The 11,248-nt window shown below is 34.5% G+C and overlaps 1 long non-coding RNA gene across 1 annotated transcript; it reads left to right on the top strand.

The window, feature by feature from the left end:
* The first annotated feature begins 477 nt into the window (after nt 1–477).
* Nucleotides 478–8,260, top strand: LOC131527714 (uncharacterized). Its single transcript, XR_009267728.1, has 3 exons — nt 478–1,182; nt 2,104–2,152; nt 6,778–8,260. It is a non-coding gene; the product is annotated as an uncharacterized LOC131527714 (long non-coding RNA).
* The last annotated feature ends 2,988 nt before the right edge of the window (nt 8,261–11,248 follow it).

An 11,248-nucleotide genomic window follows, 5' to 3' on the forward strand; every position in this document is an offset into this window, starting at 1 on the left:
TTTACAGTTCTCAAAGCAGGGCAGAGAGAAGCTCAAATGAATCAAAACAGTCCTCCCCAGTAACAAGTGCCTGAAACCAAAGTGCAGAAACTGGGATTGGGGTCAGAGGTCAGATGTTACAGTAAACACATTTAAGAAGCTCATTATGAAAGAAAATGATGAAACATCAACTTCTGAGAACAGCTGACAGCACACATTTCTCAGCATTTTAGTACGGGTTATGTTACTGGCTGTTATTTGACCCATTTAATCAGTTTATTAAAGTAATAAATTAATTTGTTTGCTAAAAAGGAATTTTTCTTAATTAGTGTGTTTGTCCAAATATCTAAACCAAATATCTATAAAAGAAGATACATTTTGAATACACACTGTATGTATTCTATACAGTTTCTTAAATTAAATTATAGGCTTGTTTTAGAGAATACATATTTAAATTATATTTTTGATATGAATATGACATTGAATCAGTGTTCTTTCGTTTGATCCTCCTACAACAATTTAAAAACAATCATCCAAAATGCTATGTGTGTATGTTATATAATGAAAGCTTGTGTCAAATTTTGTAGCATATTTGAGTTAAGGAATGTTTTTTTTTTTTTTAATTATACAGCTCTATGACCTTTAGCCCATATGCACATTTGCTGTAGACCAAAAGATGGCTGCTGCTCCTCAAAACGTTCCTTATTCAAGCACAAGTCATAAAACTGAAAGACAAAACAAACACGAACAGTTGTGGGCGACTGACCTTGCCAAACTTTTAGGGAAAGTCAGCTGTAACAGTACTTGATGTCATTTCAACAAAACCCCTTTAATTAGAAAATAGCAGCCTAAGAAACTGGATGGGGACATGGAACGTGAGCTTTGTTTGTTAAACATTTATTTTTGTATATTAAGTAGCGCTAGTTATCCTTTCATAATCGAAAGGAACGCTGACACGACAAAAGCACAATTCCCTGGTGAAAATTGATGCTTCGGCACCAAAGGGTGATGGGAATGCTGGGATACGCACCTTCGTCTAAGCTCTTGTTTGTGTCTGGCTATCATCAGTATCATTACAGTGCTAATCTGGGTGTGGTTGGCAGGAAGAGACTCGGCCCAGTGTACCCAAAACAAAGACTGGAGCAGCGAACCCAGAGCTTCAGCAACTACAAAGCAGAAATCTGTGCGGTTGATGAGTTTACTGTGAGTTTTTCCAAAACATTTTCTTCTGTACGCTTAAAAATAAAGGTTCCTAAAGGGAGGTTTCACAGTCGTGCTGTAGAAGAGCCATCTTGTGTTCTCCAAAGAATCTTTCAGAGAATAGATCTTAAAAGAACCATCTCTTCTTAGTGTGAAGAACACTTTAGAAACTTTTTCCACTGTACAGAACCTTTTGTTTCATGGAAAGTTTCCATGGATGTTAAAAGTTCTTCATAGAACTACCCAGCAGGTTGACGTCGGACAAACGTCGGGTTGACGTTAGTATTTGACGCCAATTTGACGTTGGATTTTGGTTACACAACCTAAAAACAACAAATATCAACATCAGCTGACACCGGGATTGGACATCAATTTAACATTGACAATAGACGTTGAATCGACATTGAAAATTGGTCTTATGACGTTGTGTGCCTGCTGGGTATAAATGCCACAACCAGAACCATAAATAAAGGACCTTTTTTCAAGAGTGTAATGAACTAGGAATAAAGATGCTAGCCTCAGTGAATTCAGAGCATAGACATAGTTGCACACAGTTGGCCATATTATAAGATAAAATTATGGTAAACCAGTATAAATGCTGAAAATAGACAGGGAGAGGAGTCTATTGCAGATGTGAGATAAATGCTGTTCCTCTGAACGGATCCCATGGGATTAAAACAGAGACATTTCTGGTTTGATGGCAGAGCCAAACCCTCAGAGACAAACAGCACACCAAAGAAAATCTGCAGCCTGTTGCACTTACTCTCAGTCTTTGCAGTCAGAGGATGAAGTGAAATTATGAATTGAATTTATGCACGTTTTACTTTTCAACCTCATAAATCTAAAGTGTGTTCTTTCTGACATTACAGATGTCTTTCATATCCTGTTTTCTCATCTTTGACCTTTCTTTTCCTGATTTTTCAGTGATTCATGTCACATCAATGATATATGGAGGCTTGGTTCCACAAAAATGGTAACTGTGACTTTTATTTCTTTTAATTGCACCTTTATATTTCAAGATTGTGACTTTATTTCTCATAATTGTGATTTGACTTAATTTTCTTTTATAGAAAATGAATACTTTTAGTACTTTTAAGTTAGTAAGTGACATTGTTAGGAAAAAATAAATATTTAAATGAATGCTGTTATTTTGAACTTCAAGGAAGTGTCAGTTTCCACAAAAAATATTAAGCAGCACATCTATTTTCATATATATCATAATAGGAAATGTTTCTTGAGCAGCAAATCAGCATATTAGTACGATTTCTGAAGTATCATGTGACACTGAAGACAAATAGAAAAATATTTCTGAAGAGAAATCAATTTTAAATATATGAAAATAGAAAATTTTGTTTTAAATGGTAAGAATATTTTACAATATTACTATATTTACTGTATTTTGTCATCAAATATATTCAGCCTTGGTGAGCATAACAGTTCATAACAGTTGTTTCTCTTAATTGTGATTTTAATATCTTTTAATTTGTACTTCCTTTTTCATAATTGCAGCTATATTATTGTGACTTATTTCAAACATATTTAAATCTCTATTTGATCTCACAACACCTTATATTTTTTACTCTTGAGGCAGAAATAGGCTAAATAAAGAAATGTCGGTCTTAAGGACGTGCTTGTTTCTGATATCACAGAATATCTTGTTCTCTCCATAGAGTTTTTTGTAAAGTTGTGCCATTGTAAGCAGACTCTTCCTTTTCCCCTGTTCTCACACAAACAACTCACCTATCAACTTCATATCAGGAAGTTCATATCCCGACAATGTGATAGCTAATGATATACCGGCTGTGAGCACCTCTTTCCTTACCTCTTTGTGATTGTTTTCAGTATGACACTACTAAAGGATAAAATATATTTCCCTCTGCTTTCATTAAAATAACAGTGATAACACTGTATCAACATGATAACATTGACATATTGGATGTTGTGTCACCCCAGGGAGGCATGAATCAGATGTCGTAACGTCCAGCTACATGAGTCGTCTACCTTGGAAACCTGCCCTGATGTATCGCACATCATCGGTCATGGCGTTCACTTTCATTTGTCTTCATGAAAATAGTTTAGACATGAATTTGCCAAACAGTTATGAGGGCTTTAGATTTCATCCAAAAGATTTAGCGCCACACTGAGAGAAAATACCTTGAAAGAACAATTTCAGTTCGTACCGATCTACTAAAATGACTTTTGGCAAACAGGGGTGTGCTGTTTTGCTGTGAGTTGTGAAAACAGTGTGTCACCGGTGGGGTCTGGCCGTGATCTGACACACTGGGGAACAACACAAACCTCTTAACGTCATAATTGCATTAGCTCTTAATTGACCAATTACTTATGGAACAAACGACAAAATAAACAACGGCAAGGTTCTTGGTGGTAATATTAGCGCACTTAAGACGTCATGTTATTGTGCTATAAACAAATAAAAAATTATTGGATTTAGATTTTATCAGTGAGGAAAACTTGTTCTCACCCTACTATCTCATTTCTAGCATTGTTCTAACTTTCCATTCTGATTTACATGCGGCCAGGAAGGATTAAAATGAGTAATTCTCGAGCAAAAGTCCTGTTTATTTTATTCGAGTGTATTCAGAATATGAAATATGAATGGGATCGGGGCTATTTTGTCATGGAATTTTAGCTCAACACATAACAGTAGTGTAAGCTCTTCCGTTTAGTTCCTGTAAGGAATGCAGAGCAGACGGTCACCAAGTTGTGCTCACCTTTTATTGAATCAGTACATTTCTGTGTAATTGGCAAGAAGGGACAAGCTAAATTTGATTACATGATTGAAAATTAAATCATACAACATTTCTTGGCTCCGTTGTTTACGTAACTCTTCCTACAATGGTACGGGAAGTATCCTGTATAAACATTACATAATGATCATTTGAAGTTTACCACTGAGTGGGGTTCTTGTTTGTTCAGTGAAATCAAGATAAACTATCATAGATAGATAGATAGAACGATGATGGATGGATGGAAAGAACAATAGAACGATAGATAGAACATTAGAGAAAATGATAGATCGAACAAAAGAATGACGGATGGATGAACTGGTGGTAGTTGAGGAGAGACCCCCCCGCATGATTGTAAAGCGCTTTGGGTGTACGGCAATACACAATAAAGCGCTATATAAATGCATCATTCATTCATTCATTCATGAATAGAAATAATAATAGAATGGTAGAACAATATAGAGAATGATGGATGGATGGATGGATGCATGGATAGAACTATGATGGATGGATGGGAAAAAAAATAGAATGACAGAACAATAGAAAATGATAGATCGAACAAATGATGTGTATGGCTGGCTGGATGGATGGATAGATAGAAAGAACGATAGAGAGAACGATGGATGGATAGAATTATGATGGAGGAATAGAATGATGGATGGAACCATGTATAGATGAATTGAATGATGCATGGATGGATGGATGAATAGATATAAAGAATGATAAAACAATAGAAATAATGATATAAGAAATTATGGATGGATGAATAGATGGATGAGTAGATACACAGATAGAAAGAATGATTAAATGATAAAGAGAATTATAGGACAAAAGCTGGATGGATGGAAGGGAACAAATTAGATAGATAGATAGATAGACGTTAAGACACATAACAAGGACACAAGTTCATTTACAGAGTATTGTTCTCACTGCAGAAGGTTTAAAAAGAACAAACTCGTTCAATAACATGATACAACATCAACATTATTTTGGCGATTTTCACACGCAAACACTAATTTAATTTTGCTCAGTTACAGTAACATGCCATGAGAGTTTTCCTAGCACGTCAAATCTCAGAGTTTAATGAGTTTATTCCTCCCCCACACTCTCTTTCTTTCTCTGTTTATGATCTTCGGTCAGTGCCGTGGAGCTGTGTACATACAAATGGTTAATGTGTGGTGTCACACACACACACACACACACACACACACATACACACCAAACATAGCAGAATGTGTCTGTTTGCTGTGGCAAGGGAGCGCTGACGTGTGTGGCACCAGTGTGTGAAGGCCGGTGAGCTGAGTGTGGCTGTTCCAGTCAAGTGCGTACGACTCTGGGAAGGTAATGATGTGTCTGATTGGTGTTGTGTGAGTATGTATGTGTGTGTGTGTGTGTGTGTGCAGTCCAGCACGTTTAATGTACATTGTCCCAAGTGCACTCTTCTGCACAAGTAGTTCAACTTCCTGTGACTGCTCCTCTGTGGGAAGAAAAATAAAGCCCCGCTGCAGAAAAGGCCATGGGAGATGTCGGGGTTAAAGACAGACCTTCAGATTTGTAGGAAAGGTTGTTTACACACGCACAAGCATCAAGGCCAAAAGAAAGCAAATGCTAAACTTTTGAAACTGTTCTTTGCCAATTCAATCCCCCAGTTCAAGTATTTGTTCCTCTTTTGGTGTTTTTTACAAGCTTTCAGAAGAGCAATTAAAATATTTGTTTAGCCACTCAAAATAATTTAAAGATACCAACTTTCTTGTAGTGGTATTTTTGCACAGCAGAGTTTGAGGTTACAACTAATTGTTTGTCTTGAATTCATTTTGCTCAAAGAAAATAAAGCCTGTTCTGAGAACCTTTTTTTTGTTGTTGCTGTTTGACATTTTCATGACACACAAGTATTTTTGCATTATGGAATTAATTAATGTTCTGCCCTTAATTTATATTTTATTTTAATATATTTTAGAAAATGAATGAATGAATAAAAATGTATTTATTGTATTGTTTGGCTACACAATAATGTCTCATTTGTTAATATTATCTGTTATGCATTAACTAACATGAACTAACATTGAGCAATATAGGCTTGACAGCATTTATTAATCTTTGTTAGTTAATAAAGATACAATTCTTCATTGATTAATCATATTAGTTCACAATGCATTATGTTAACAGATACAACTTTTGATTTTTAAAATGCATTATTAAATGTTGAAACTAACATTAACATTATTAACAATATAAACATTACTCTATTTTTCTACTGTAATTAATTAATTAACATTAATTACATATTAATGAGAATATGGATTTAGAAAAATGGGAATTGCAATTAATAAATAAGTAAATAAATAAATAATTGTTAAAAAATAAATGTAATAAAAATTTGGCTGGATAATTGCACTGAAAATAAATTAATGAATTTTTGCACAGCAAGGTTTTAGGTTATTGTTTGTCTTGAATGAAGTAAATATGTTTAAACTTACAACTTGTCACATTTCAGCTTAAGATCAAATGATAAAATTGCTTGCTGAAAGAAAATGTCTATCTTAGAATATTTTCTGAAGTGTGACATTTTGATTATCAAATATTTTGCATTACGGTACTTTTTTTTTTTTTTTGTCTTTTATGTCTGCAAATTTGTATTACAATAATATTTTATCTTATACAAGAAGCATATTAGAAATGCAAAGTCGGCAACACCAAAGCTCCAAGTCCAAGTAATACAGCATATATAACAGTAATAACATATAAATATCTAAATTGACATGAAAATGAATAAATGAATAATGAATTAGTATAACAATTGTCAATTAAAGGACAAAATTGTTCACTAAAATATCTGTGTTTGTGAATGCAGGGCCGTTGTTGGAGAATGTTCTTCCAGGACCTGTGAGGAATGGGGCGCTGTAGTGTCTTTCCGGCCCCATGAATTTAAGTGACATCTCTAGTGAAAGGCCATTTCAGTGCACAACCGTTTTGCAGATTTCTGCAGCACAAGCAAATGGAAACCACACTGAACAGACACCGAAATAGAACACAAAGTTCAGGCGAAAGAAGAACTGTCATTTGAAAATCCTGACAAAGCAAGCTTTTAAACCTCTTCCCTGAAGCAGTCCAGTAACATTTACACAGACATACCAAAAACAGTCATTGCCGGTGAAAAAATATGGAGGCTTATTTTGGCCACCAGACCTTCTTGTCAAACAGTGAGCATGTGCACATCCTCTCTCTTGAGAAGTGCTGACGTAACAACGCGTTGACACTTCATGTTCCAGCGACTGTCAGGCATCGACATTGGCTCAGTTTCCTTCCCATTACTCAGAGAAACCTGATCCCAGGTCAGGTGTTGAAGGGAGGATGTCAACCAGGGAATTTAACATGTTGAGGAGATCTTGGCAGGACAAAAGTGTGTTTTCGGGATGCTAAAGCATCAACACAGTCACCCTTCTGCTGTGCAACTTTTATATGGGACGAGAAATTGGGCCACGTATGTGTTGACAAGCTGTAAAGTGAGATCCAAAAGCCTTTTCCCCAGTGTGGCTGTAGCTTTATTAACATTCCAGTTGCATTCTGGGAAAGCGCCGTTATTGAAGGCCACCCATTAGTCGTGGAGGCAGGAGCCGAAGACTTTGCCAGTCTCAGCTGTTGCCTGGACACGGCGTCTCCCAAGCAGCGGAAGCGGATATCACGTGTGCTGGGGTTCGGTGTCGGACATGAGAGGGAGAATCGACTCAATCCTCTTCCTGTTGATTCCACTTAGGATCCCCAAACTGCCTCTTCCCACGTTGACACAAATACTTGGGTCCATGTGACATCCTGTGGAAGAGGCGAACAATAACGAACTAGTACGTCAAGACCTGGGAACTGTGCTGTGAGAGACGTACCATCACACCTCAAACACATCAAGCCAGTTTCGCACTCAGCTCTTCGGGTGTTTAGTGTCTCGTCACCAAGGTTCATTTCCTGCAATACTGGAAAGGAATGTGTCAGCGCAGATTTTTTTTCTTTTTTTTTCTGTGAATACTTCAGTGGCAGTATAAAAACGATTTTTTTTTACTTTGTATATATTTTTTTAAATAAAAATGTTTTTCTTAGAACTTACTTTTTTTTTCTAGAATGGCTAAAGATATTAAATAAAATAATAAAACATATTAAACAAATGCCAAGTAATGAATAAATAAAGCCTTTGATATAATATCATATTTATTTTTTTCTTATAGTAATTTAGGAATAATGTTGATTGTCAGACCTCGATAAATGTAACACTACAATTTGTTTAAGAAATAAGAAAATGCAATGAGATTATTAACATATATTAACATCATGTTGCATAAAGGGTCGAAATATTATTTCTTGAATGTCACAAATTGAAAGAAATATTACACTCTTGATAATGGTAGAAATTATGTGTTAACAGGATTGCATGCAACATTCGGGAAAATAAATACTGAATATTAAACATGTTATGTGAAATCCTTTTACAGATTGTTTTTGTGGTATTACAGAAAGAGCAACATTTCTAAAAATTGCGACACTTCCACAGAAATAATATTATTTGGAATCTTTCATTTTCATCATTAAAAAATAAAAACAAGAAAATTCTATGTTAAAATGATGGTATGACTTTATTTGCCAAATCACCATTTTAACTCCAGATACTTTTAGGTTCATTTTATGTCAGAGAATAGTTTATCTAGCATATCTAATTGGTCTTATGGCAAAACAAAAAGGAGCTTAGCACCTCTAATGCTTTAAAAAAAAAAATCTTGGGACATAGTGTACTATAATAACTAAAACGACCAGGTGCATTATAATCACTGTAAGCTGTATGGATAAAACACACACACACACACATTTTACGCCTTAGTGACTGCTGAAAGTGTTAAAATGGTGAAAGCCACAGACCTTAACTACCCCTCAGTTGTTGGTACATTGCTTAATGCTCTAAAAACGTGTTAAATAACAGTGCTGGAGCCAGAGTACTTATGCAGTAGATTTTCTCAGGAGCAATTAGCCTTTTTGCTAGATCTGCCAAGATAAACAACCTTGTGCTTCATTTAGTGGCAGTTTTCTTTCTACCCCTCTCTTTCAGTGCATTTCTCTTGTCTTTCTTTGATTCTCACTTTCTCTGTTTTGCTCTTGCTGTGTAGATGGAGTGGAAATAATAGCGCTAATGATTCTGGTGTATTTAGTGAGACTGACTTCACCTTTGACCTCTGATGTCTCCCACAATAATGTCAAAACTCAGGTGGTCACTCTGTTAAATAATAATTTACTGAAAAGATTCTGTCATCATTCACTCACTCATGTCGTTACAAACCTGACTTTAGCTTTTCTGGAAAAATGTAACATAATGTTCTTCCTGTTTTTTTCCAGTGAGAGCAATGCCGAGCATTCATAACATTGTGAACTTTTTTTTTTTTCCTTTTTTTTTTTTTCCATGGAAGAAATTGATTCAGGTTTGAAATGACTTCCTTGCAAAACAGCACATTTTGGCTCAATCGTATATTCTATTAATTTTAACTGCACTCCCATATTATACAAAAGGTAAGATTTATTTATTTAAAGACTTGTCCAAGTAATTAGATCAGTAAAAATGCTAACAATTGTTTTCATCATCACAGCATGTCACATCTGAAGAACATATTAGCATCAAACAGCTCTACCCAGATCTGTTAGCCAGATTTGAGTTGGCCTGAAAGAAGCTGCTTTGAGTTTTTATCTTCAGTATTGGAACATGATAAGTGGAAGCACATCTCTTTCCCATTCACGTCGGTGCAGAGTGAAGATGTGGCTTTTGGCTGTGATTCAAACCTCTGGCAGATGCAGTTGACGTTATCAATTTACGTAACATGTAAGTGCTTCATTTCCACATACCGGTATCATTTTGTAAAAATATGCTCTATATAACAATGCAGGGGTGCCAGAAATTAGATGCTTTTGGCCATGTTCGTAAAGATGATTAAAGTTGAATTCCTAAGGAACACATGTTTAGCACTGACTGCAGTTCATTAAATGATATAATGTAGCATGATAGCATGTAATTAGTGCTGAGGGAAGCATCACTGTTACTATTGCTTACACTTAGGGTTAGAAAGTTCAACAAACCCCTAATTCTAAGTATTAAACATTAGTGCATCATTTGTGGTGTGGACATTAAATCATGTGGCTTATTGGCAAGAAGTATGTTGTTACTTTTCTAAGCGAATGGGTGTATGATTTTAACTGCTGATTGATAACACAGTAGAAGATCCATTAGACTTACATTGATGGAGGGACTTGAAGCATATTTAGTGACTACAATATCATAAGCAGAGTTTCCAAGTGGTATGCTAATTTTGAATTAAAAAAAAAAAATGAGTAGAAACACCAAGATTTGAATAAATTTTTTAAGGGTGGGGTGGAATGCCATAACTTAAATAAATGCATGTTAAAAAAAGTGTGTTGTTTAAACAGAATTTCATTAGAAGTTGCCATGAATCAAAAAGATTGATGCAATGTTGAATTTATTTATTTATTCATGTATTTATTTATTTAGAGCCAAATGTCAGTGTATATAATTTTTAATTGCTAGAAACACATTCATTTACATTAATTTAAATATGCACCTTGAAAGTGTATATATATATTTAGTGCTGTCAAACGATTAATCGCGATTAATCGCATCCAAAATAAAAGTATTTGTTTATATAATATATGTGTGTTTACTGTGTATATGTATTATGTATATGTACATACACAGACATGCATGGATATATTTAAGAAAAATATGTTATATTTAGATATTAAAATATTTATATATAATATCAATTACATGAATATAAATATATACATGTAAATACATGTAAATATTTTCCAAATATATACTGTATGTGTGTATTTATATATACATGATAAATATACACAGTATACACACTATACATACAGTCCGTAAACAAAAACTTTTATTTTGGATGCGATTAATCGTGATTAATCGTTTGACAGCACTAATAATTGCTAGAAATGAATTATTTACATTCATTTAAATATGCACCTTGAATGAAACATAGCAAATGAGCAAATGCACTGAAAATAATTTTTAAAAATTTTACCCAAAAATTGCTAGTGTTGTATAGCATATGTATTTATTTATTTTTTTATTTTATTATTATTTTTTTTTTACAGTGTAAGCACCCCTGGAAACCATATAGCATTTAGTCAAAAAATGTCAAATCTACTTGTGATTTATTGCTGAGTCTTGCATGTGATAGTTCCTCATGACTGACGCAAGTTTTCTTGCAGTAGTAGGTCAAGTTCTTCCAGTATACTTCCCTCCAGTTGAGAGTGGA

Source organism: Onychostoma macrolepis, chromosome 20, assembly GCF_012432095.1.
Source record: "Onychostoma macrolepis isolate SWU-2019 chromosome 20, ASM1243209v1, whole genome shotgun sequence".
NCBI lineage: Eukaryota > Metazoa > Chordata > Actinopteri > Cypriniformes > Cyprinidae > Onychostoma > Onychostoma macrolepis.